Here is a 24,198-nt window from a genome sequence, read left to right as displayed (position 1 = left end):
TCTTGGAATGAATGTTATTGGAGCCACTTCGTGTCCATCTACTGTTCGTAGGCGGAATTTTCGCGGTTGCAATTCGCGTGGTGGTATTGGGTGGTATCTCACATCGTTGCTGAAGCGCGTTTGGCAAAATATTTTGTCTCGCGCTTCGACTGCTGCTTTGCGCTTCGTTCGCGATGTTTCTTGGGCCATGTTTTGTCCATCGTTTTCGAGATTAACTGTAGTAGGCATTGTAACCGATGCCTCGTTCAATGGTTCGTTGTTAAGTAATCCATCGTTGTATTCAAACTCAGGTGGAGCTAATGGTTCTGGATCTGGGTCCGATGGAGGTGCTGGTGGCGGCGGTGCTGCTATTGGTAGCGGTACCAGAGGGAATGGTGCAACTATTGGTGCTGCTGCGGGAATTGGGACTGCTGCAGGAGCGATTGGGGCTACTGCGGGTCCTCCAAGAGGTACTGACAGTCGGATTCGAGCAGGTGCATCGGGAAGGTTGCTTTGTCCACCGTTCGCGGGTTGGATGTCGTCTATGAGTTTGGGCAAAGAATCGTCGAAGAAAACTGGTTCACTTCGATATTTACCAAGTGATGGATCCGTTTCAAATTTGCTCGGATCAATGATTTCGAGATCTTCTGGTTGATGCTGTGGAACAACAGGTCTGAGACGAATCCGGTGTACGCATTGTGTGTAATTGGTTCCGATTTTGCGAATGATGTAGTTTGAATTTGTCAATACTTTTTCAACTTTGTACAATGGTATCCAGACTTGCATTGATTTGCTTCAAAAACCTGATTGAGTTGTCAACGGAGGATTTAATAATAAACAAAATGAATGTTGTTTCAGTGGCTGGGCAAGTGCTTTTTGATCGTAATATCCTCGGTATTTATGGTAAGCCGTAATTAAGTTCTTTTTCGTTTCTTTGAACTTTTCTAGCATCGCATCTTGCATTGCCGTAACAAAATCAGATTCAGCTGTTACTGTTTCAATTGCTTTCGTTGAGAAGCGGAGATCAAGTGGTTTTGTCGGTTCTCTTCCATGGAAAATTGAGCTTGGGCAGCATCCAATTGATGAAGAGTATGAAGTATTGTGGATAAATGTTGCCAATGGGACATATTTGTGCCAGTCCGACCATTGTTTATTAGTGTTCAGCTTTAGGATTCGTTTAAGTGGTCCATGAGATCGTTCGACAAGACCGATAGTCTGCGGGTGTTTTAGTGTAGCATGGTTAAGTTGGATTTCGAGCAATGTCGCCAATTCGTGCATCAGTTCTGAAGTGAATGTCTTTCCAAGATCAGCTAGAATCTTCTTCGTGATATAACTATGAACAAAGAACATCTTTGTAAGTTTTCTTGCAACCGTATCGTCGCTGGCATTCGTCAATGGTGCTGCAAACAAGTATTTCGAGAATACATCGATTCCAGTGAGAACAAACTTGTAGACTGGTGACTTCATTGGTCCAACTATATCAATTTGCATCATATCGCCTGGGAAACATTGCAATGATGAAATTGGTTGTAGTGGTGGAATCTGATAATTTGCCGTTGCTTGTTTGAGTTGCAGACACGTCAGGCAATTTTTAATCGTATTTTTGAGAAATTCAGTGAAGGTGGGAAGGTAAAATCGTTTTCTAAACTCTTCTGATGTCCTTGTCATTCCAAGATTTCCGCCAGTTGGCGAGTTGTGGAGTCGATACACAACTTCTTTCCAACGATGTTTAGGTAGGCAGTATTGTTTATGTTTCACCTTTCCTGTGTCATCGAAGAAGTTTCGGTACAGGACGTCGTTTTCAAGTACGAGTCGATTAAATTGCTTCGCATATTTCTTCTTTCGACTGTTTTCGTACGTGAGGTTTGGAACTTGTTCGTTCCGTATCCAGTTCTTCACATCTTCGATATCAGGATCCTTTTCTTGTTCATTTTTCAGATTGAGAACTTCATGACTCAAATTCAGGTCATGAAAAATGTCAGCAGGATCAGGATATCCAACTGCGGCAATTAATGGTCCTGATAGTCGGACGAAGTTTTGTGGTTGAATAGTATCGCTATCGTCTTGCGTGTTAAGCTCTCGCATAACGTTTTCATAGAGTCCTAGTTCAATCAATTGTGTTCTCAGATTATCGTCAAGTTTCTTATTTTCGGGAAAGATCTCCTCCATTGGTTGGATCAGGTTGAGAGATGCATCAGGTACTTTAGCTGTCGTGTCGATTTGAATCTCTCGTACCGGAATTTTGTCCGTTAGTTTCAGGGAGAGAGAAGCTGATGGGTCTGTTTGCATTCGTGAGAGAAAATCTGCTGCATAATTTGCTTTTCCAGGTATATGCGCGATGATGATGTTAAATGCCATGACTCGATCCAAGAAATTCCAAACTGATGGTGGAATGGTTTTTGCTTGAAAAAACTGTGTCAGGCTCCGATTATCAGTCAGTATTATCACTGGTTTGGATGATCCCCAAGTGAAATGAGAGAAATGATCGAGAGCAAAATATAGAGCTAAGAACTCTTTGTAGTATATGGAGAACTTCAGTTGTGCTGTATTGAAGAGTCATGAACCAAAAGACACTGGTGCATACGTTTTCATTTCACCTTTGTTGTCAGTCTTCACATAGTCTTCAACCATGAGCACAAAACCGGTTCCATGATAGCTTGCGTCACAGAGTATTACGTATTGTAGTCCTGGTTTTGGTAACCGAAGTGTTATGTCTGTTGCTTGTATCAGATCATACTTGAGCACATCAAGACTTTTATGGTGCTCTTCATCTGTTTGAAAAGCAACATCTTTTCTGAGAAGTCGATAAAAAGGTATCAGTTTTTCTCCTAGGCTTGGCATATAGTTGCGAAAAAACTGTACAAAACCGATTAATCGTTTAACTTGTTTAACCGTTTGTGGCATTTTAATTTTCTTTAAGAACGTGGAAATTTTCTCTTGTTCCGGTGACACTCCTGCTGGTGTGATTATGTTACCCAGGAACTTCAGTCTTTGTGTTCCGATCTCACATTTGTTCGGCGACAATTTAAGTCCTGACTTCCGTACACATTCGAATATTTTCGAAAGGGTCGGTATCATTTCATCGAAGTTATACACAGCGCTCCCTATGTCATCCATGAATTTTGTACATAGGTCCGCAGCTAAGCATGGATCAAGGTAGTGTCGGATAAATGAACTAAATCCTGTTACTGATTTACTTAGACCTTGAGCCAGGCATTTGTATGCGTAAGTTCGTGAACCGAAGTTAAATGCCAAAAGTTGGACTGAAAGGTCATCTGCCATTTGCACACAGTGGTATGCTTGTGAGCAATCAAGTTTGGTAAACAAGCTCTTTCCTGCGAAGTGGTTCAAAGCATCGGTCATGTTTGAGATCGGAAAGTTGCTGTTGATATAGTCATTCTTGAGTGAATGGTTTATCCTTCTGAGGTCAATCAACATCCGCAATTTACCAGATGGCTTTCGATGTGCAAATAGTGGACTACTGTATTTAGAATGTGACAATGTTGTTATAAGTCCATAATAGTGCATAAGGGCAAGTTCCACTGTCAATTCGTGTCGCAAATGTATCGGCGTAGGTGGTCCTTGTGTATACAGAGGTCGCGTGTGTTCCGGTTTTAGTTTGATTTTGAGGTCTGAATTGTACCCAACATCGAATCTATGTTTGGCAAAGATGTCCGAAAAGTCAACAAGCAAATCTTCTACTTTTGACTTTTGGTCTTCTGTCAACACTGAATTCTCCCACTTAAAGTTCTTGATAAATGTCAATCGATCTTGACATTTCGTTTTCGGTTCAAGTTTTTCAAGACCTTGAAAATGAAGAAATTGGTCGTAAATGTCGCGTTGGATTTGAGGAAGTAATTCAGGGTTTTGACATGTTTCAGGCGTAGGAAACCAAAATTTTTCATACTCAGGTTCATGCTTCATTTGGGGCTGCTGACTATCACACGATTGTTGAATTAGCTCATTAATGCCCATTTCAATATCGTCCGGGTGGTTCATTTTTGCAAATGCAATCATTTCAGGTTCGATGGGGAATAAATTTTGTGCTTCTTTCAGAGTCAGAATTGAAAATTTCCCAATTTCGGTTTTGAAAGGCAAAGTAATGTGATGATCGGTGATGTTAAACGCTGTGATATACAACAGGTTGTTTTTCAGCACTTCGCTTATTGAAGAAGTGAACGCAATTTCACAGTTTTCTTCAAATTCCTGAGCTGGAATCACGATTCCGGTAGTTTTTTCCATGTCTTGACATGTGTTCTCTAGCTGGCATTCTACAAGAATTGTCTGTTGCTTGTATCAGATCATACTTGAGCACATCAAGACTTTTATGGTGCTCTTCATCTGTTTGAAAAGCAACATCTTTTCTGAGAAGTCGATAAAAAGGTATCAGTTTTTCTCCTAGGCTTGGCATATAGTTGCGAAAAAACTGTACAAAACCGATTAATCGTTTAACTTGTTTAACCGTTTGTGGCATTTTAATTTTCTTTAAGAACGTGGAAATTTTCTCTTGTTCCGGTGACACTCCTGCTGGTGTGATTATGTTACCCAGGAACTTCAGTCTTTGTGTTCCGATCTCACATTTGTTCGGCGACAATTTAAGTCCTGACTTCCGTACACATTCGAATATTTTCGAAAGGGTCGGTATCATTTCATCGAAGTTATACACAGCGCTCCCTATGTCATCCATGAATTTTGTACATAGGTCCGCAGCTAAGCATGGATCAAGGTAGTGTCGGATAAATGAACTAAATCCTGTTACTGATTTACTTAGACCTTGAGCCAGGCATTTGTATGCGTAAGTTCGTGAACCGAAGTTAAATGCCAAAAGTTGGACTGAAAGGTCATCTGCCATTTGCACACAGTGGTATGCTTGTGAGCAATCAAGTTTGGTAAACAAGCTCTTTCCTGCGAAGTGGTTCAAAGCATCGGTCATGTTTGAGATCGGAAAGTTGCTGTTGATATAGTCATTCTTGAGTGAATGGTTTATCCTTCTGAGGTCAATCAACATCCGCAATTTACCAGATGGCTTTCGATGTGCAAATAGTGGACTACTGTATTTAGAATGTGACAATGTTGTTATAAGTCCATAATAGTGCATAAGGGCAAGTTCCACTGTCAATTCGTGTCGCAAATGTATCGGCGTAGGTGGTCCTTGTGTATACAGAGGTCGCGTGTGTTCCGGTTTTAGTTTGATTTTGAGGTCTGAATTGTACCCAACATCGAACCTATGTTTGGCAAGGATGTCCGAAAAGTCAACAAGCAAATCTTCTACTTTTGACTTTTGGTCTTCTGTCAACACTGAATTCTCCCACTTAAAGTTCTTGATAAATGTCAATCGATCTTGACATTTCGTTTTCGGTTCAAGTTTTTCAAGACCTTGAAAATGAAGAAATTGGTCGTAAATGTCGCGTTGGATTTGAGGAAGTAATTCAGGGTTTTGACATGTTTCAGGCGTAGGAAACCAAAATTTTTCATACTCAGGTTCATGCTTCATTTGGGGCTGCTGACTATCACACGATTGTTGAATTAGCTCATTAATGCCCATTTCAATATCGTCCGGGTGGTTCATTTTTGCAAATGCAATCATTTCAGGTTCGATGGGGAATAAATTTTGTGCTTCTTTCAGAGTCAGAATTGAAAATTTCCCAATTTCGGTTTTGAAAGGCAAAGTAATGTGATGATCGGTGATGTTAAACGCTGTGATATACAACAGGTTGTTTTTCAGCACTTCGCTTATTGAAGAAGTGAACGCAATTTCACAGTTTTCTTCAAATTCCTGAGCTGGAATCACGATTCCGGTAGTTTTTTCCATGTCTTGACATGTGTTCTCTAGCTGGCATTCTACAAGAATTGTCTGATGCGGGGCTATTGTTTGACGTTTTGTCAGAAGCAAAGGGAATTTTTTCACTCTATTGAATCTTCTTGGCTCGTTTAGAGGTTTTATTTCGTTGATTTGAAGGGTCATGTCTTTGAAATGCAGTAGATTATACTTCGGACAGACATGAACATGATGTTTTTTATAGAAAGGATTTCCTAGAATTATTGAATTGGCTGCATGAAGAACGAGAAATGATTCTATAAAGGTCATGTCTGCCGATCGGAATTCTAACGTTACTTCCGTTTCAATGGAGACTTGTTGTCCTCCTGCCATTCTAACTCTTTTCAGTTTGGGTTCATTTACTTCAAGAGGGCGAAATAGCAATTTTTCTTCTTTTAGGTCTTCAAATGTCTGTTTTGAGATAACATTTGCGCAGGCTCCTGTATCGACCAGGGCTCTACGTTGTAATCCCGATGAGAAACGTATTTTCGTGTACGTCAGTACTGTTCCTTCCGCAGGGATTATTGCGTAAAGGCTAAGTATCTCATCAGGTTGGAAAAGTTCGTTAGGTGATGATTTAGGTGATTTCGATGATTTAGGGGGCTGACTCAGTGGCTTTATTAGTTTTTTGGCTCGTTTGGAAACGGGAAGTTTTGTCCGCGTCCTTGTGGTTTCTGTCGCCACCAGCATTGACTTGCTGTGTGGTTAAATTTTCCACAAACGTCACAAAATTTGGCTGATGATCGCACCATTGGTCCAAAAGGTCCGTTGGGATTTTGCGTTTCAGCTTGAGGCATTTGATTTGCGACAAATTGTTGCGTCGGATATTTCTGGGACTGTTGATGGATGCATTTGAACCATTGGCTGTTGATTTTGGTACATGTTTGGGTACTGCTGATTTTGAGTGTACAATTGCGAATATGGCTGTTGTGCAACTGGTGGCATATTGTGAAATTTTGGCTGAGTATTGTTGAAATCAAATTTATTTTGCCAATTATTTCTACGTCTTCCGCCTCTGTTGCCTCGTTGTTGTCCATACCCATTATTTTGGTTTGGCTGATAGCCACTATACTGATCACTCTGACTGTTGTCGTTCCGATTTTGTTCGGGAAGCGGATTCGATTGTTTATTCGACTGCTCAGTTATTTGTGATCTCATTTCGTTAAGCTGCTTCTCCATTTTTTTCTGATTTGTGGACAATTTTGTGATAGCGCTTATTAAATTTTCTGAGACTTTGTCGTTTATTTCGTTAAATCCGTCTTCCGGGTATTCGTCTTTTCGGCAAATCTCACGAATTGTGATTTGCTTCTTGGTCAGGTTGCACAGTTCCTGAACTGTAGTTGCAGGTGGTTGTTCCATCAGCTTCGATCTCAGCCAACCTGGCATTCCCTTAATGAACAGTCGTTTAATTTGTTCATTTCGGTTGTCATGTACAGCATCTATCCTTTCTTGCCTTTGAGCAGTTTCTCGGTGGAATCGTGCTGCTTCTGCTGCTGGAGGTGCTCCAATTATTGCAGGATCAATTGGGGCGACAGCTGGCAAATCTGGTGTCGGATACGCTCGCTGCGCTTTTTTCGTTAAGTTGACCAAGAAATTCTCTGGGGTATCTGTTTTCGGGTTGAATCGCAGTTGTTCTAGATTCAAAACGTGGATTTCTTGAAGTTGGGGGTTGCAAAAGTGATCCCTCAGGGCTATGAGACTCGCGGGAACGTTCGCTCGAGTTGCTGGTCCTAGTGTCTGGTAGAATCGCAGCGCGTTGTCTCGTAGGTGCAGTTGCAAGAAGTTCGCTTGTTGTTCGTTTGGTATCGCTGCTACTCCGATGTAGCCTTGAAAAAGTTGCTCGAATTCTGAAAAGTCTTCTTTTTCCGTTCCTCCATAGGGTTCGACCGAAACTTGCGCGTGTGCCATCGTATTACAATCGAATGAATATCAGGGTGATACATTTGATGATAAGATACAGCACTTATTCAATTTAGGGGGAACACTAGGGAGTTTGTTATATAAATTAGCTGTTAAAGAAGGCTAGCAGTATCACTGATCAGGTTTATTGATGCAATTATATGGTTGTGCTAAAGGTTCCGTTACTTCACTTCTATGGTGGGGAAACTTAATGATAATTATATCAATTTACTGCAGGTTTGAGTTTCGAGTTTTGTTTTAACTAACAGTTTTTGTTGATTGTTGAAAAACCTGTAGATTTGCTTTCTTTGTCTGCCTTGTCAGTAGCTCAGCTGTCCTGCCTTCTGACTGGAACAAGAAGTAGTGATGTTGTAGGTCACAATCCACATCTGCTTCTGTAGATTGGAGAAACTTTCTGCCCGGAGATGTTGAGAAGTTGAGACTGTCTTCTTTTTCTCCCTGTCTGTCTCAGTTGTTCGCTGAAAGTTGTTCTGCTTTCCACATCTGAGCGTTGCTGGGTGAAACGGGTTGTGTTGCCCTGTTCTGTTTCAGCAAAGTGGGGTTGTCGTTGTCAGCTCGTGTGATGAAGATTGCAATTGCCGATGACTTTTGGTGAATCCAGAAGTAGAATCTTCCGCGACAGTCACCATGTGATATATTGTCCCTTCGGATGGCTGTGGACAGCTATATCGTCGTTTATTGATAATGTTGTAAGCTGTTCGAACATTAATTAGCGCTACTGGCTATCAATTGTTATTGATTGTTTCCATAATTTATATGTCTCGAGCGGTTAAGACTTATCTTGCTTTTAAGGACGCAGGATTCGGTTCTTAACTTCTGGAATATCGCTAGTCGATCGGCGCAAGTTAGAGCATGATTCTTATATTTTATTCTCTTCAAGTCTACCCATTGATTAGTAGCTCGGTTTAAATCTCCTATGGTTGGTATTAATTACCATCAATATTTACATAGTTAAATAAATATAAATGTATGAACTTCATTTCATTAACAAGGTTAATTATGTAATCTAATATAGCATAAGAATGCATGACGTCATGTAGTGATGTCACATTACCGTCACAACAACAAAAAAGACACTAATGTTGTATGTTTTGACGTTTAAAAAAATAAAAACAAATATAAGGAAAAGTTGGAAATAGCTTGACTAGGCAGCGAGAGATAATAAGTCAGAAAAAGATTTTAAAAAGATTGAACTTCAAATACAATTTGTGTGACAAGGCTATCGCCTATCTGTTGAATAATCTAGAAAAGCAGGGATTGTTGTTTCGAATTTATTCATCAGGATATATTTTAATTCTGCAGAAAGTTTGATGATAACTGTCGGAGGTTTCAAAGTAAGAAAACCGTATTTTGTAGGCAATTAGTAACTCGAACCAAATGTTTTAAGGCAATATGTTTTTTCTGGAGTGTTTTACAACACGTTAAAAAGACACAATCAAAACTGCAGACTATTTCTGCGCTGTTGTCTGTTTAAATGTGAACACTTTTAAATGTGAAAACTTTTGTTTTGGCAAATATATTGAGACAAAAGTATTTGTCTAAATTTCGGAGGCGGAGCAAAAAGCAGAATGGTCCAAGAGCAGAATGGGTCCAAGAGCAGAAAAACAGAAAAATATTAACTTTTATTGATTAATACGGGTTAATTGATAAAAACAAGTATTATAATCGTCAATAATACCAAGAAACCGAATTTCGTATCTATGTTGTCTTAAGTTTATGGTTCTTTTAAGGTTTGTGGACGCTTTAGATTAGATTTATCTTCTATCCTATCTCATGGAGATGTTTCGAAGCAAGCATGGCCGGCTGCTTGACTCGCTTTTTTTTCGGCGGATAGGTTCATGCAACTATTTAGTCTAATACTGATCTTGCGTTTATTATCAGCTTCTCTAAAAATACAACTGTCTAGTAAAACTGGAAATGCAAGAGGACTATGAATTGAATTTTTTGTCCATTGTATCTAATTCAGATTTGGTCTAACTAGTAAGACTAGTCAAAATTTACAAAAACTTTTTAGTGATTACTCATGAAATCTGATTGTTTTGTGATAAATACTTTTCAAGACCAGATAAAAACTGTTATAAGCAATAAAATAAATGAAACTCCGGAAGGGTAGCAAAATATTTTTTTTTTAAAAAAACCATTCTGGTTTAGCACTCACGGGGGGTCGTCACTGACTTTTGAGTCCTCTGCTTGGTCTTTTTGTCTGAAACAAAAACAGTTTTTTAATTAAACTCACACGGTTTTCAAGAAAATTTTGAAACTGTTTTCACTTTTTAGACATTTACGATAGAGTGAGCCAATAATTGGGTACAACAATAACGTCTTTTTGTTTGTTTGATGACTGATTAGGATGACTAATTGGTTGATTCCCAGTTTTGAAAAATAACAAAATTCAAGTGATTTTCCTAGTTCTTTTTCACGAGACGGCCAAGTACAATATGCTATTTTGAAAACACAGTTTTAAGAGATTATCATCAAGTGCCCCTCATCCAAATGCGGAGAAATGCATGATTGACAAAGAAATCCAATTTTTGGCGGACCCAGCTGAAGTTTTGTTTTAAGGTGCCATCAGCATCCATAAACACTTAAAGAGTAATCAACACCCATAAACACCCCCGTTTAAGGAGTGCTTGAAAAAGGCGAAAAAAACTTCCAGCACCTTCCCTCTCAAAGACGCATGTACACTTCAGTAACTATCTTGAGCAATTTAATCTGCCGGAATTTTAAAAAGAAAAGACGAAAAGACGCTGAAAGTCGCAAAGTAAAAGCCCGCTTTTTGATCCAGCTTAAAAGGCCGTGTGTGAAGTGTCTCCAGATAATGATCCAGTTGTTTATGAAAACATGTAGGGCAAAAAGTTTGACCTTAGAGTCTGTAGAACACAACTTACTCTTTCCCGTCTGATAACAAATCTGAAACAGGCAACAGTTTTCGCTCCGACCATGAATTGGGAAGAAATTTTGCTTACGGTAAATCCGAACTCAATCACAAATGCACGTTCCGCAAAGAGCATCTGCAGGATTCATGTTTTATAACAACAAACGTGATTTCGTCGTGATTCGACCGTTATTGAAATCTTTCTGATAACTTTTATTCAAAATTTTGTAATTGAGAAGAAATTAGAGACAAAAACACTCTTCGTTTTGATTCATAGGAAAATGAAGAAAAAATTTACCCTATCCCCCACACATGCAAAAAGGAAAAAACTCGAAAACCAAAACATCAAAAATATTAAAAACTTCTTGACTTGATTATTTTGTTAATTTTGCTCCCCACTTCTGTGTAGTTTTTGTTCCGACAATTTGAAAAATCGGGAGAAACTATTTATTCGGGTGTGTTTTATTTTTTTCTTTTCAGTTTTTATTTTCCATGCAAAATCAAATACCAAAAATTATTATTGAAATGGGTTGAGTGGTATACCAAATTGAAGCCCTTTCAGTCGTGATTTGAACGAAATTTGAAAGTTTTCAAATTTTTTCGCAGTGTCGAGAAAAACTGACACTACATTTTTGATTGTTAATTAAAATTTGGGCAAATAAAGCGAGCGATTAGGCTTAGAACAGCTTAGTTATGCTTAGTTAGTAAAGCCAGTCTTTAGCTCCATTTTGGGAATCGAAAACTTCAAAAAAATTCAACTATTTTCTGCAAAAAAAAAACAAAATTTAAAAACTTTTGAAACTTTTCAATTTTTTTTTAATTTTGTTTTTCTGGACATTTTTTCATAAAGTTTTTGCCAATATTATTATAACTGTCGAATATGCCTAAATTATAGTTTGCGTCAGATCTTTTTATAGCACCACGCAGAAAAATTACACTATTTTGAAAAAAATATAGTGCTTTAAAGAGTATGGTCGGATCATCCTGTGCTACTTGCACAGCAACCGGCTATCCTTGTTGTTCCGACCGTGTTTTACTTTTTTTACTTTTGTTTTCAACACAAAATCAGGTACCACAAAAAGTTTTCGGGCTGGTTTGAGTAATATATCATACTAAAGCCACTTCAGTCATGATTTGAACTACAATACAAAATTAGTTCTAGTGTCGAGAAAAACCGGATTGAAATGCTTGTTTTTTCGTCTTATTCCGAGCAAATAAACCAAGCGATCAGTCCTATTTCATTAGATTAAAAGCTTAGAATAGCTTAATTTAAAAGAAAAAAACTTTTTTTTGAATGTTTTAGCGCTTTTTTGGAATCAAAACTTTCAAAAACTGCAAAAAAACTGCACATTTTTTTAATTATTTTTTTGTTTTTCCAGTAGTTTTTTTTTCAAAAATTGTTTCTCATTTTTTCAAATTTAGTATGGATTTCAAATATACCTACTCCCCAGTTTTTAGAACAGCTCCTTTCATCACACAACATTAAATAAAAAACAAAAATAATTAGAAATTTTTTTTGATTTTTTTTCTAAGTTTTTAAACGGAAAAATCTGTGCAGAGTAACCGACTATCCTTATTTTCAGATGGATTTGCTCTTTGACCGTTAAAGCAGATCTAGCAACTCAACCTCCATTTAGCCAGAATCGTCCAGACAGCTAAATACTTCCTAGTTAAAACTATTATTGTTCAAAAAACCTAGAAAAATTGCGAACAACAAAAATAGAATCAAACGCTTATTTCTCTTTCTGTCATTGTGAAATTTTTTTTACCAAATGAAAGAATTAAAAGTTAATAATTCAGTATAGGATAAAATGTGTTCAAATCCAATTCACTTTTTAATACTATAATATTGAAAGAAGTTATAACCCGCATCCAGTCCCAGTGTTAAAAATCGATTTTATCCTACTTGATGCGCGCCATAATGCTGAAACGTAAAAATTCAATTAAATTTTTTGTTTAAAATGTTTTTTAAGAAGTTTTGACTTTGTCTATTTGTGTGTTGAAACAAGTTTGATTTTTCCAAGTTAGTTTAAAATTGATAACCTCAGCCAAGAAATGAGTTTGATGCAATAATTTAGGTTTTTCTATTAAATATATCTACGATACTTACAAAAATATTTAATAAGAGTAAAAATTACAACGGAGAAGGAGAAATGAAAACGTTGCAGAAGTTAAACCTAAAATCAGTGGGATCTAAAATCTTATTAATTGAACTGATGTAGTTTTCAGATAAGAACAAACTAGGTGATTCCGGATAAAGCTTGTTCCTGATTTGAGACAGTTGCATTATAGCTATTATAAGCTTTTTTGAGAAAAAGTTTGTCAAAGTTAATTTGGAAGAACATGGAATGCTTTTGTTTGAGTATTGGTTAAAACAACCAAAAAATTAGTGTAATTATTTTTTGCAAATTTAAGGATTGGAGGTTTATTTGAATACCGGAGGTTTATCAATTTAAAAGCTAATGCTGACAGTGATTATTTGAATTTCAACCAGTTCAAATTTGTTAAATTTAATTTTATTTGGGCCATTTAATGGCAAAACTGTATATGATTCAAACTGATGAGATACTAAGATGTTAGACGAAGATTATCATTTGGGCCATATAATATTGTATATGTTTTAAAATGATAAAATATTTAAAAATTTTTTGTTTATGTTCAATAAAAACTTGTTGGAAGCAATTTGAAGGCTTGTCAACTTAAATATTGAAAAGCCAAAATATTTCCTATGGACTCCAGAGACGAGTCTTTAAACATGTTCCAAAATGTAAATGCATTCCACTTACAAGATTTCCGTGGATTCCGCGTACAAATAACGGTGACGTCTATTTTGTCTACACCTTGGTTCTGTTGCAGAATTCGCAACAAACGAATTTAAGTAGCATTTCCGGATTCTGCAAGTGTAACCGGATTTCGCGAATGTAAGCGGATTTCGCTTACAATTTGCGGAATCCAACTTACAGTTGCTAATTACACGACAGCTCAAGGTTACTAAACACTTATTGTATTATTATTTGTTTGTGGTTTCCGCAAACTGTTCCGAATTCCACAAATTTTATTGCGGATTCCGCAGAATTGCCTGTGTTTGGAGCGATTTGAGCAATACTGTGTTTTAGCTATGTGCCAGTGGAATCCAAAAAAGTAAAGAAGATCAAATAAAAACAGCAATATTGCGGGTTCCGCAACAATTCTGTTTTTGGCTTGTTTCGGATTCCCTTTTTAATTCACAAAATACACAGATTGGCGTATTGTCAAAACGAAAGATATTGCAATTGGACTACTAAAGATTCATTCATCGCAATTTTTGAAAAATCGTTGGTCGAATTTTAACCGACTCATTTTTTTTTCTTATTTTGAGTGTGAGTTTAATGAAAATGGTTCTTTATTTACCAAGTATTAGACAGGAGTTTTGAAATAAAAGAAATTTAATGCATAACCTGAAAAAAATACGAAAAGTAAATTGATGATAGACTTACTAGGATTTGACTCGTCCTAGTATCAGCAAACTTTGTGTGGAAATTGTTAAATCACTATTTTTGGCAGGTTGCTGTCACCGAGAATAGTTCCTGGTAATCAATCTACTGTTGAGTTGAACGAGCAGGCGGGTTAGTGGGATCCATAAGAGACTATCGGACGATATTTTTTCAATGGTCTTGTTTGCGTCATCCTATTTTTTTACCTGTTAAACTACTATAATTCAGGCCACCATCGCAAAAATGACTCTACCGTAGTAGATAAATTCTGCAAGCATAGTTTTAAGCCAACCTGATTCCAATTGTTGTGGTAATCAGAGAAAAAAAATAACAGAATGTCGGAACGGGTAAACACTTTAGGAAGTATTTTAATGCTAGGATGGAAATATGGAAATGCTAGGCGGAAATATTTCTGCTTTTTGAACCCCAATTTTTTCAATGTCTTTCATTGTCTTGACCTGTGGATTGAGCAATTATATGGAAAAATTCCGAAAATTGTCGGGAAATTTCTAAATTTAAAAGTTTCAGTTTTTTTACAGCAATTTGATTTTATCTAGTTAATTGTTTTTGTTTACACAAAAGAATACCGGAATTCGTAGGAGTATTTTCCGATTGCATATTGAAGTTATCTAAATTACTTTTCAAGAAGCTATCAGAAAGAGAGTCAGTCAATTTGCAAAGGAGAAATAAAAAGAAACTCTGAATCTGAATCAATGAACTAACTCCAAACTTTGAGTATAGCCTAGACTCGTTCAAAAATAACCGTATTACCAAAGAAAGTTGAATTAAAACATTAGGTAATTAACAGCATACAAATGCAATCCCGCAAAAACTTTTTTTTGCGCGTTTTTTGAAATGCAAATTTTATACAGAATTATTTTTCAGAATTACTATAAGCTTCGGAAGGGCATTCTACGGTAGGTCATTTAAGGGTGGGGGCGGGGGGGGGGGGGTCTGGGGGTTGTACGGTTGATCCAAGATTTCGTTAGAGCTATATCTAACTTTACATAATTTTGATCCATGGTTTCATTTTCTCCTAGCGTATTTAAATAAGAAAGATTAAAAATTCAAGAAAAAGTATATAATGATTTTTTATTTTGACATGTTTCTGATACTTCTTTTGTCAATATGGGCTAGGTGTAACGCCACCAAAATCTTTTAAAGCTTATAAACAAGACTGCTCGCATGAAGGAGGAGCCCTGGATGTTCCCACTGCGTTTTAAAGTTATGGAGTAGCGTTCGCTAACGTTCGCTTAAACTTATCGAGTAGCGAAGCTTTTTTGAATTTTTTTTTGAAAACCATCCCCCCACACTACTTAAAGTACGAAGTGATATACTTTGCTTATAGCGAAGTATTAAACAGACCAACTAGCATGCCTCAATCCAATTTGGAACAATTTCTAAGACAGTTTAAACCTCCGCTTACGTTTTAATAGCACGAAACATATCATATCGCCCTTTAATTATCCCAAATTGGTCAAATTGGTAATTTTCAATGGCCAGAGGTAAAAACTTTTTTAGTTTAAGCTCAGTACAACAAGGTTAACTATTGGCTTTTTTCCATTTCCCTTCTTTCAAAAAATCCTTTTTGTATGTTATACGTGTTATAAAGGCTAAGCGGGTGATATTACGATGTGGAATTTGAAAGAATTCATTGCATTAAGACAACGTTTATTAAGCAAATAGTTTTAAAGTTCAAATATAACAAGACTGCTCGTATCAAGGCAAAGCCCTGATTGTTCCGACTACCTTTTAAGGTTTATGGAGCAGTAATAACATTAAAAAATTTACTGAAATAAAACAAAATGAAAAAAAATTCTAAAATTTGAATTTTTTTTTAATGAAAATCATCCCCCCACACGCCATATAAAATACAAAAGGATAGATTTTGCTCCTTTTATCAAACCAATTATGGCAAATAAGCTTCTTTTAACCAATTTGGAACGATTTCTAAGACGGATTAACTCTCCGCTTACGCGTTAATAGCGCGAAATATATCGCGCGTTAATTGTACCAAATTGGCCAAAATGGCGATCTTTAAACCCCCGTAACTTTACGAAAAATGATCACAGGTGATATATCTTTTGAAATTTGAGCTTAAAACAACAATACTTTTCGAATGATATTGCTCATTCCGTCAAAAATGGCTAGTTAATGAGTCAAAATTTGTCTGAAGAAAAAAAAACCCACCCCGAGCACAAATATTCCGTTACTTTCGTATCGAAAGTCGGAACAAAAATACAGCACCGCAACGGCGCGCACGCAAATCGCCTAGCTCAGAGAAAACCTGCAACAAAAATTGACCTAATTGATTAACTGAAATCAGATCACAACTGTTTGATAAGTTTTTTTTAAAAAAGTCCGACGTTCATTGATTTTGGCTCCTATTTTTTGTGAAAAAGCGCATCCAAAAGCAAAGATAGTCCGCTCTCTAACCTTTTGTTGTTTTCGCTCTTTTCCATCCTACATTTCAAAAACTTTTGTTTTCTTGCAATATGACTACGTTAAAGAATTTTCTCTGTACGGACCGAAACTGATCGTTTTGGTATTTTATAAACTGAATCCTAATTCTCGAATCTGACTGGTACAATTTATCAATGCAAAAAATCCAGAAGCCGATTTTCAAATAATTTGTTGGATATTTCGGACCGTATATCAGAAAAGACGCGTTCTTCAAGCTTGCAAACAAGGGGGAATGAGTTCTGGAAAAGAGCCATGATTTTAGGCACATGACACTCTAATGGGCAAAAAAAAGATTTTCCATTTAAATGTGTCAATTAATTTGACAAACGACACTGTATAATTTTATGGTGATTATAAGTTTGATATCAGATGATTTTTTTCCGGTTTTCGACTCTGGCTAATTCATTTTAATTTGTCTGTCTTTGACATCGCGCTAAATTTCGCTGAAATTACCCTAGAAAAAACGTTGCCTTCCGTACTAACAAAAAATTGATTGCAACCGATGTTTTACAAATGTTTTACCTAGAAAAAAAAATTAAAACGGAAACCCATTTGACTTAGTTTGATCTTAAAATATAAGTTGAAAGAAGTAGTTCAATCAAAATTAATTCGAATTGAATCCAGTTTTCTAAAGGGTTCGATTTCATTTGCATACCATTTGTATCATTAATAAAAGCAAAAAAAAATTAAATCAATTAAAACATCTTTTTATCCACTTTTTTTTCCTGATTCCATTTGTACAGATTATAACCCGATTAACTTCAACTTTTCCTGAATATCAAACAATAAAAACATTGGAAAAAAATAGTGTAAGCTGTTCAATGCCTTTCTTTGTGTTGATGTTTAAGAAGAGAAACTATGAAATTCACTAACAAAAATTTTCTGCGCCAAATGAGAATTGTTCCTTATGAAGTTTTTAAATATTTGTGATTTAAAAAAAAATGGCGCCTGAAAAATGATAAGGAAAAAAGTTGAACAAATTGTGCATGCTTTTACTTTTCATTACTGGGAACCGTTATATTGCAAAACATAAAAACTATTTCTTTGAAAATGGTAAAAACTCCTCCAGTGAATCTTGCTCGATGTGTCTCTGGTTATGGTTTATCTTTGTTCAAAACTTGTTCAAGTTTCAGTATAAAATGAAAAAATAAATTGAATCAATTTCAATGAGACTTTGAGATAGATATTACTGCATTTTGAAAATCAACTTGAGTAAATTCAAATCGGTATTTTAAGCAAAAAAAAATCCAGTTTCATTGTGTAAAATTTCATCCAAAACCATTTGAAATCATTCATTGTATCTAAAGGGGCAACGGTGATTTGATTTTTATACCCTGAACGATCTGTGTAAAACTCTATTTGAAATAGTTTCAAAATCAAGTTTTTCAGTGCGGGCGTGAAATAGTCCGCTGTTTAAATCAACACACGGAGATGCGCAATTTATGTCCACACCAATATGCGGGGTAGCGAACATTATGAAAAAAACATCATATATTCGCTAACAAGAAAATTGGACAAGCCAAATTTTGATTTGTCTAAATTTTGATTTGAAAATATCAAACTATGTTCGCGAAAGTCTCAATTTGCCAGTTTTGGTCGCAATGAATTTGCCTTGAACTACTATACGAGATTATCATATTCGGACAGAAATCCACACTTGGTTTTAAACAAAAGTCCAAGAAGTAAATTTCATTGTTGAGCTCGATACACCAAAAGCTTTAATGATAAAAAAAAAATTTGCAAGTTAAAAACTTGAAATTGATTAGGAGAACAAATTATCTTAAGCTTAAATATTCCATCAATTTCCGTCGAGTTAGTACATTTATTAGAAAAACTAGGAAGTTTTGTAACAAAACATGTATTCTCAAAAAAATTCCTTTAAGCGAGTTTTGTTGAGTTACTGAAACTCATACTCCAACTGAAAAGAGGCCATACAAAAAAATTATACAAAACAAAAAGAAGCAATACAACAAAAAAGTGGCAATTCGCTGAGAAAAGGTGTCATTCAAACAGTTAGAGAATGTACAATGAAAAAACAAACGAAAAAGAATCTATACAAACAGAAAAAAGCCATTCAAACAGAAAAGATACCATAAAAACTGAAAAGACTGAAAAAAAGGCAACATACAGTAAGAAACATTTACAACCAAAAAAAGTGGCCATACAAATGGAAAGAGGCCAAACAATTTTTTTTCAAAAAAAGAGGCCTCACAGCCAGAAAAGAGGCCATACAAACAGAAAAGAAGCAGGAAAAATGTAAACATGCCCATACAAACGGAACAGAGGCCATAATAACAAAAAAGACCTTAGAGCCAAAAAAGAGACCATACAAACAGAAAATAAGCCAGACAAAAATAAAAGAGACCATACAATCAAAAAAGAGGCCATATTAACAAACAAGCGGCCATTCACTGAAAAAAGGGGTCATTCAAACAGTAAGAAAATGAACAATAATGAAAAACAAAAAAGAGACTGTTTAAACAGAAAAAGGCACTTCAAACAGAAAAAAGGCCAGACAAACAAAAAAAAAGAAGCATCACAACCAGAAAAGAGGCAATACAAAGAGATAATAAGCCAAACAAACGGAAAAGTGGTAAAACAAACGGAACAGATGCCACACAAACAAAAAAGAGACCTCACAACCAAAAAACGGTCAAAACAGAGAAGAGGCCAAAGAAACTGAAAAGGGGACAAACAAACAGAAAGGGGCTATGCGAACAAAAAAGAGATCACGCAAACAAAAAAAGTCTACACGAGCAGAAACAAGACCGCAAAAACAGAAAAGGGGGCTTTCAATCAGAAAGAGTGTATACAAACAAAAAAGAGGTCATGCAAACTGAAAAGAAGCCACAAAAAACAGAGAGCGGGCATGTAAGTGAAAAGAGGGCATACTAGCAGAAAAGAAGCCATACAAACAAAAAACAGGCCATACAAACAAAAAAGAGGCCATACAAACAGACAAGAGACCATTCACTGAGAAAAGGGGTCATTCAAACAGTAAGGAAATGAACAATAATAAAAAACAAAAAAGAGACTGTTTAAACAGAAAAAGGCAATTCAAACAGAAAAAAGGCCAGACAAACAAAAAAAAGAAGCCTCACAACCAGAAAAGAGGCAATACAAAGAGATAATAAGCCAAACAAATGGAAAAGTGGTAATACAAACGGAACAGAGGCCACACAAACAAAAAGAGGCCTCACAACCAAAAAACGGTCAAAACAGAGAAGAGGCCAAAGAAACTGAAAAGGGGACAAACAAACAGAAAGGGGCTATGCGAACAAAAAAGAGATCACGCAAACAAAAAAAGTCTACACGAGCAGAAACAAGACCGCAAAAACAGAAAAGGGGGCTTTCAATCAGAAAGAGTGTATACAAACAAAAAAGAGGTCATGCAAACTGAAAAGAAGCCACAAAAAACAGAGAGCGCGCATGTAAGTGAAAAGAGGGCATACTAGCAGAAAAGAGGCCATACAAACAAAAAAGAGGCCATACAAACAAAAAAGAGGCCATACAAACAGACAAGAGACCATTCACTGAGAAAAGGAGTCTTTCAAACAGTAAGAGAATGTACAATAAAAAACAAGCAAAAAAGAGACTGTTTAAATAGAAAAATGCAATTCAAACAAAAAAGAGGCCTCACAACCAGAAAAGAGGCCATACAAACAGAAAACAAGCCAGACAAATGGAAAAGTGGCAATACAAACGGAACAGAGGCCACACAAACAAAAAAGAGACCTCACAAACAGAAAGGCGGTAAAAACAGAGAAGAAGCCATAGAAACTGAAAAGGGGACAAACAAACAGAAATGGGTTATGGAAACAAAAAAGGGGCCTTGCAAACAGAAAAAGTCTATATATGAGCACAAAATAGGTCATAAAAACAGAAAAGGGGGCATTCAATCAGAAAGAGTCCATACAAACAGAAAGAGGCCTTAAAAAGTAGAAAATATTACTTACCCTCGTTATTGAAGCTATCTCCGTCAGTGATCCTAGTTATGTCGTTTTTTGCTTCATCAATGTGTTTTTGTATCGAGCCGCAGAAGTGTTCCATATCCTCACCTATGAGTTTGCATTGCTCCTCGTATGCTTTCGATTTTCCCGTGCAACTCTGAAAGACCATAGGATAGAGAAGCTTTGTTTAAAATGAAAAAACAACAACCTGGAGATCTATACAACCTTCTACATGTATAATAATAATAATAATGCAAAAGATAACTTTTTTTCAAAAAATAGCACCAACTTGGTAGTTTTTTTTTCATTTCAGCCCATTTCAGCCTCATTATTCCTTTTTTTCTACCAAATTGACAAAGAGTTTGCGCCCTGAAAATCTTGTTTCTAACAGGCCTTGTTTTAAAGTTTTAGGTGTTTTAAACTTACAAACAAGTTAATTCTAAAGATTTATATCATTGCTAGGGTTACTAACGTTGTCTAATTTTTTTTTTACTAAAAATTAAAATAAGCGATCCCCCCAAAAAAAAAATTTTTCTCAACACGAAGCGGATCATAATTTATAAAAAATGGAGTTTCGAGTGATATTTTAGGTAACCTTTACAATAACTTTTCCCCCCAATTTTTTTGTAAAACGCAATCAAACTTGAATCTTCAAAGAATCGGCTGCTAGAAGAACAGTTTGTTCTTTTTGGAAAACGAAACACGCTGAAAAGCTCAGATCTTAAATTGTGAAAATTTGCAGATCATCGTATAAATGCCTGCCATTTCATTTTCATATTCCATGACTTGCTTGACTTTTTGGAACTATAAAATTATCAGGTCGATTGTGGGTAAATAATAAATTCTTCCCATTTCGAGGGGTTTAGAATTTGCGTTAAATTTTTTCATCGACAGTTTAAAAGCACTTAGAAAAAGTTTGATTCACAACTTTTTATATTGTTTCACTGAGTTGGGAGAACACTGACTTGAGGTTTTTTTGGCTAACTTAGAAGGGCGTTCAAGAGGGGGTTTTCAGATGGGTTTTAAGAGAGGTTCTACTTAGGAGGGGAGACTTAAGAGAGGTTCTTAGGAGGGGTTTAAAGAGAGTTTTTTTATGGGCGTTAAAAGGGGTTTTAAGAGGGGTTTTATTTGGGGGGGGGAGGGGTTAAGAGGGGTGTTTTTAAGAGGGAGAAGGTGTTCATAAGAAATACCTTAAGCGGGGTTTTCTAAGAGGAGGGGGATTTAAGACTGCCCTTCTCACCTCTTCGTATGTCTGCAGTTCTCTCCTAATCTGTTCCACTTTGTTCGCAGTGTCATTGATGATTTTAACCACGGTGTTCACTGGCTCATCATACACCTGTTTCAGCCCCTCCAGTTTGGCTATTGAGTGCTGCAGTTTTTCCTCCAGTCCAGCCAAGGGGGAGGTGTACATTTCCAGCACTTGAAGAGACTGGTTGTAGGCCAACTCGGAATGACAGGCCATCGATTTGCCCACCTGCAAGTTATAATTATTTCTCCAAGAACTCGTTTTTTTTTAAATTAGTTTAGTTTACTTGCATTAGTTATTTGGTTCCCCCCTTTTTAACTCTAAACAACTTAACACCCTACAATTTCACTCCCTACTTTTTGTTGCCTTAGCAATATAACATCGCTACATTTTAAAACAATTTCTATGACTTAACACCGTTTTAATCCAAATGAAAAGAAAACTTACTTCAAAGGGGATTTCGGTAACCATCAAAGAATTAAACGAGAGAAATTTTTGCCATTTAAAGCCAGACAAATTTGCGCTACTTAATTCGCGTAAGTTTTGAATAGAAATGACCTTGCAAATGATTTCAATGAAACGTTTCAAACCAAAATGAAATGGCCTTGCCAATATTTTCAATGAATCATTCCAAAATGAACCAAAAACAAGCAATAGTTCAATGAACTTCAAAAGCCCGCAAATAATTAGAGGTCCTTTGACTAATATGGCCTGATTTTCTAGACATTTTCAGCCGGTATAGAAATTAAAAAAAGGTTTAACCAATGCCAAAAGCCTTAAAGTCATTATTTTTAGAATCATTCTCGAACTTAAACTTATGACCTGATCGCTTTGTCAGCTTTTTTTGAACTGTTGGCACATAAACGCAAAGCTAAAGGGTTTGCCAGCCCCTAGTCCCAACCTAGCATCCCGAAAATAAGGGCGATTGTCCTGGGAATAAATTGCTAAGGCACGAGTCATGTTCTTGCGTTTAGTTACGTTTCCGGGAGTCTGCAAGGAAACGTCTTTTCAAAAAAAGCTGACATAAATTTCAGAAGGATTAAAATTTGAATTTCAATAATACGAAAGAATAAACAAAAATGAAATAAAACTTACAATGGTTTAGCACAAACTAGATAACGCTCTGAAAAAGTACAGATCAGTTTTGTCTTCGTAAACGGACATTATATTTTGTACTCTTTCATTTAATACTCGATACTTTTTCTTTTTTGTGAACTTATGGCCACTCGATGCATCAAAAAAGTTGAGTTTTTGTACGGAAGCGTCTTTTTGCAGGCTACCCACCACTTTCCACATATTTGGGTGGGCTCCACTGAAATAGGATTGAATCCCGAAATGCCATCCCTCGACAGCATTTGTTGTTCGAGCAATCCCCATCACGGCCGCATCTCGCTGGTTCCAAAGGGATGGTGGGAATGAAACTTCACGGTTTGGCACCAAGCTTTTTATATAAGTAGAGCCGAAGTACAGACACAACTCGTCAATTTTCTCTATTTTCTCGGGTTCTAAGCAATTTATGTCATTAAATTGTAGGACACCAGTTATTTGCAATCATGATTATCCGGAAATTGATTATAAAAATTGATTGTCAAAAATATCAGTGAAAAATGATTACCAGTTGCTATTAGGCTTGTTAATTTGTAATATAAAAAAGTTGCTTCAAATTTTTTCATCCCTGGCAAATTTTTTGTGCATTTTCCTGCTTATTGAGCAGATGAAGATAATTTTGAGTGACAGTGAGAAAAAGAAACCTGAAAATCGATTTTGTAGATTTCAAAAAGAATATTTACCTCTAAATTCCGTCATCGCACTTTTCAAAAACATAGAAAAGCCTTTTCTAAAAACAATTGCGGAACTCCAAGCAGTCATACAAACATACTTGGGCTTAATGAAACAATGGGTTTTTTATTCAGCTGAACACAAATAATTCAGCTGCAAAAATGCTATATACAAAGCTTTCGAGAACTAAATTTTTTTGAAAAGAGTTGTAAGTTTTTGAAAAACTGTCAACTTGATCGTACTAAAACTAACTCAAATTTATATTATTCGCAAAATCGGATCAAATTACTTACTTGTTCCATGTTAGAGAGGATGGCTTGAATGTGGTTGCTGAAGATGAAGGAAAAAGCGAGCGACATGATGACTGTTTGACCTCTAGTCGCAAATAGACTAGGCAACATCACTGCATACACAGCCCTCGTTTTCCTGCGATAAAAATTGACAAAAAACAACATGCAAATATTTTTTATTATCAACCAAAAAAACATCAGAAAACGCGAAGTAATTATATAGTTATAGTCAGGAGCGGATCTAGGATTTTAGGGGTGCGAATTTTCAAAAAAATTTCGAAATTTTGTCGACTTTTTTTTAGGTCAACCAAATTGATTTTCTGAGCTCTCCCAAAGCACTAAAAAGTCCCTGTTTTAACCAAAATTTCTGTGCCGCAGGCAAAATTTTGAAAAACAGCCCATAAA

At 36.2% G+C, this 24,198-nt stretch overlaps 3 protein-coding genes across 4 annotated transcripts in view; 1 reads left to right on the top strand and 2 right to left on the bottom strand.

Moving 5' to 3' along the window:
- LOC134843610 (exocyst complex component 3-like) overlaps positions 1–24,198 on the bottom strand; it is a 401,375-nt gene that overhangs the window by 302,236 nt on the left and 74,941 nt on the right. The gene's annotated exons all lie outside the window — the stretch shown is intronic.
- Positions 1–24,198, bottom strand: part of LOC134843607 (BOS complex subunit NOMO1-like) — a 363,708-nt gene that overhangs the window by 264,571 nt on the left and 74,939 nt on the right. Inside the window, exon 1 of one of the 2 annotated variants that reach the window (XM_063859763.1) lies at positions 12,709–12,718. The exons of the other annotated variant lie outside the window; for it this stretch is intronic. The gene's annotated coding sequence lies outside the window, so the exon portion shown is untranslated. Of the gene's footprint in view, positions 1–12,708; positions 12,719–24,198 lie in introns of those variants that run through there. 2 annotated transcript variants of the gene reach the window in all.
- The window catches only part of LOC134843608 (TBC1 domain family member 30-like), a 551,730-nt gene continuing 534,542 nt past the window's right edge, over positions 7,011–24,198 (top strand). Inside the window, exon 1 of the mRNA XM_063859765.1 lies at positions 7,011–7,020. The gene's annotated coding sequence lies outside the window, so the exon portion shown is untranslated. The remainder of the gene's footprint in view (positions 7,021–24,198) is intronic.

Source organism: Symsagittifera roscoffensis, chromosome 4 (genome assembly GCF_963678635.1).
Source record: "Symsagittifera roscoffensis chromosome 4, txSymRosc1.1, whole genome shotgun sequence".
NCBI classification, from domain to species: Eukaryota; Metazoa; Xenacoelomorpha; order Acoela; family Convolutidae; genus Symsagittifera; species Symsagittifera roscoffensis.
The sequence above is the reverse complement of the archived record's forward strand: the minus strand, read 5'-3'. Positions and strand labels throughout refer to the sequence as shown.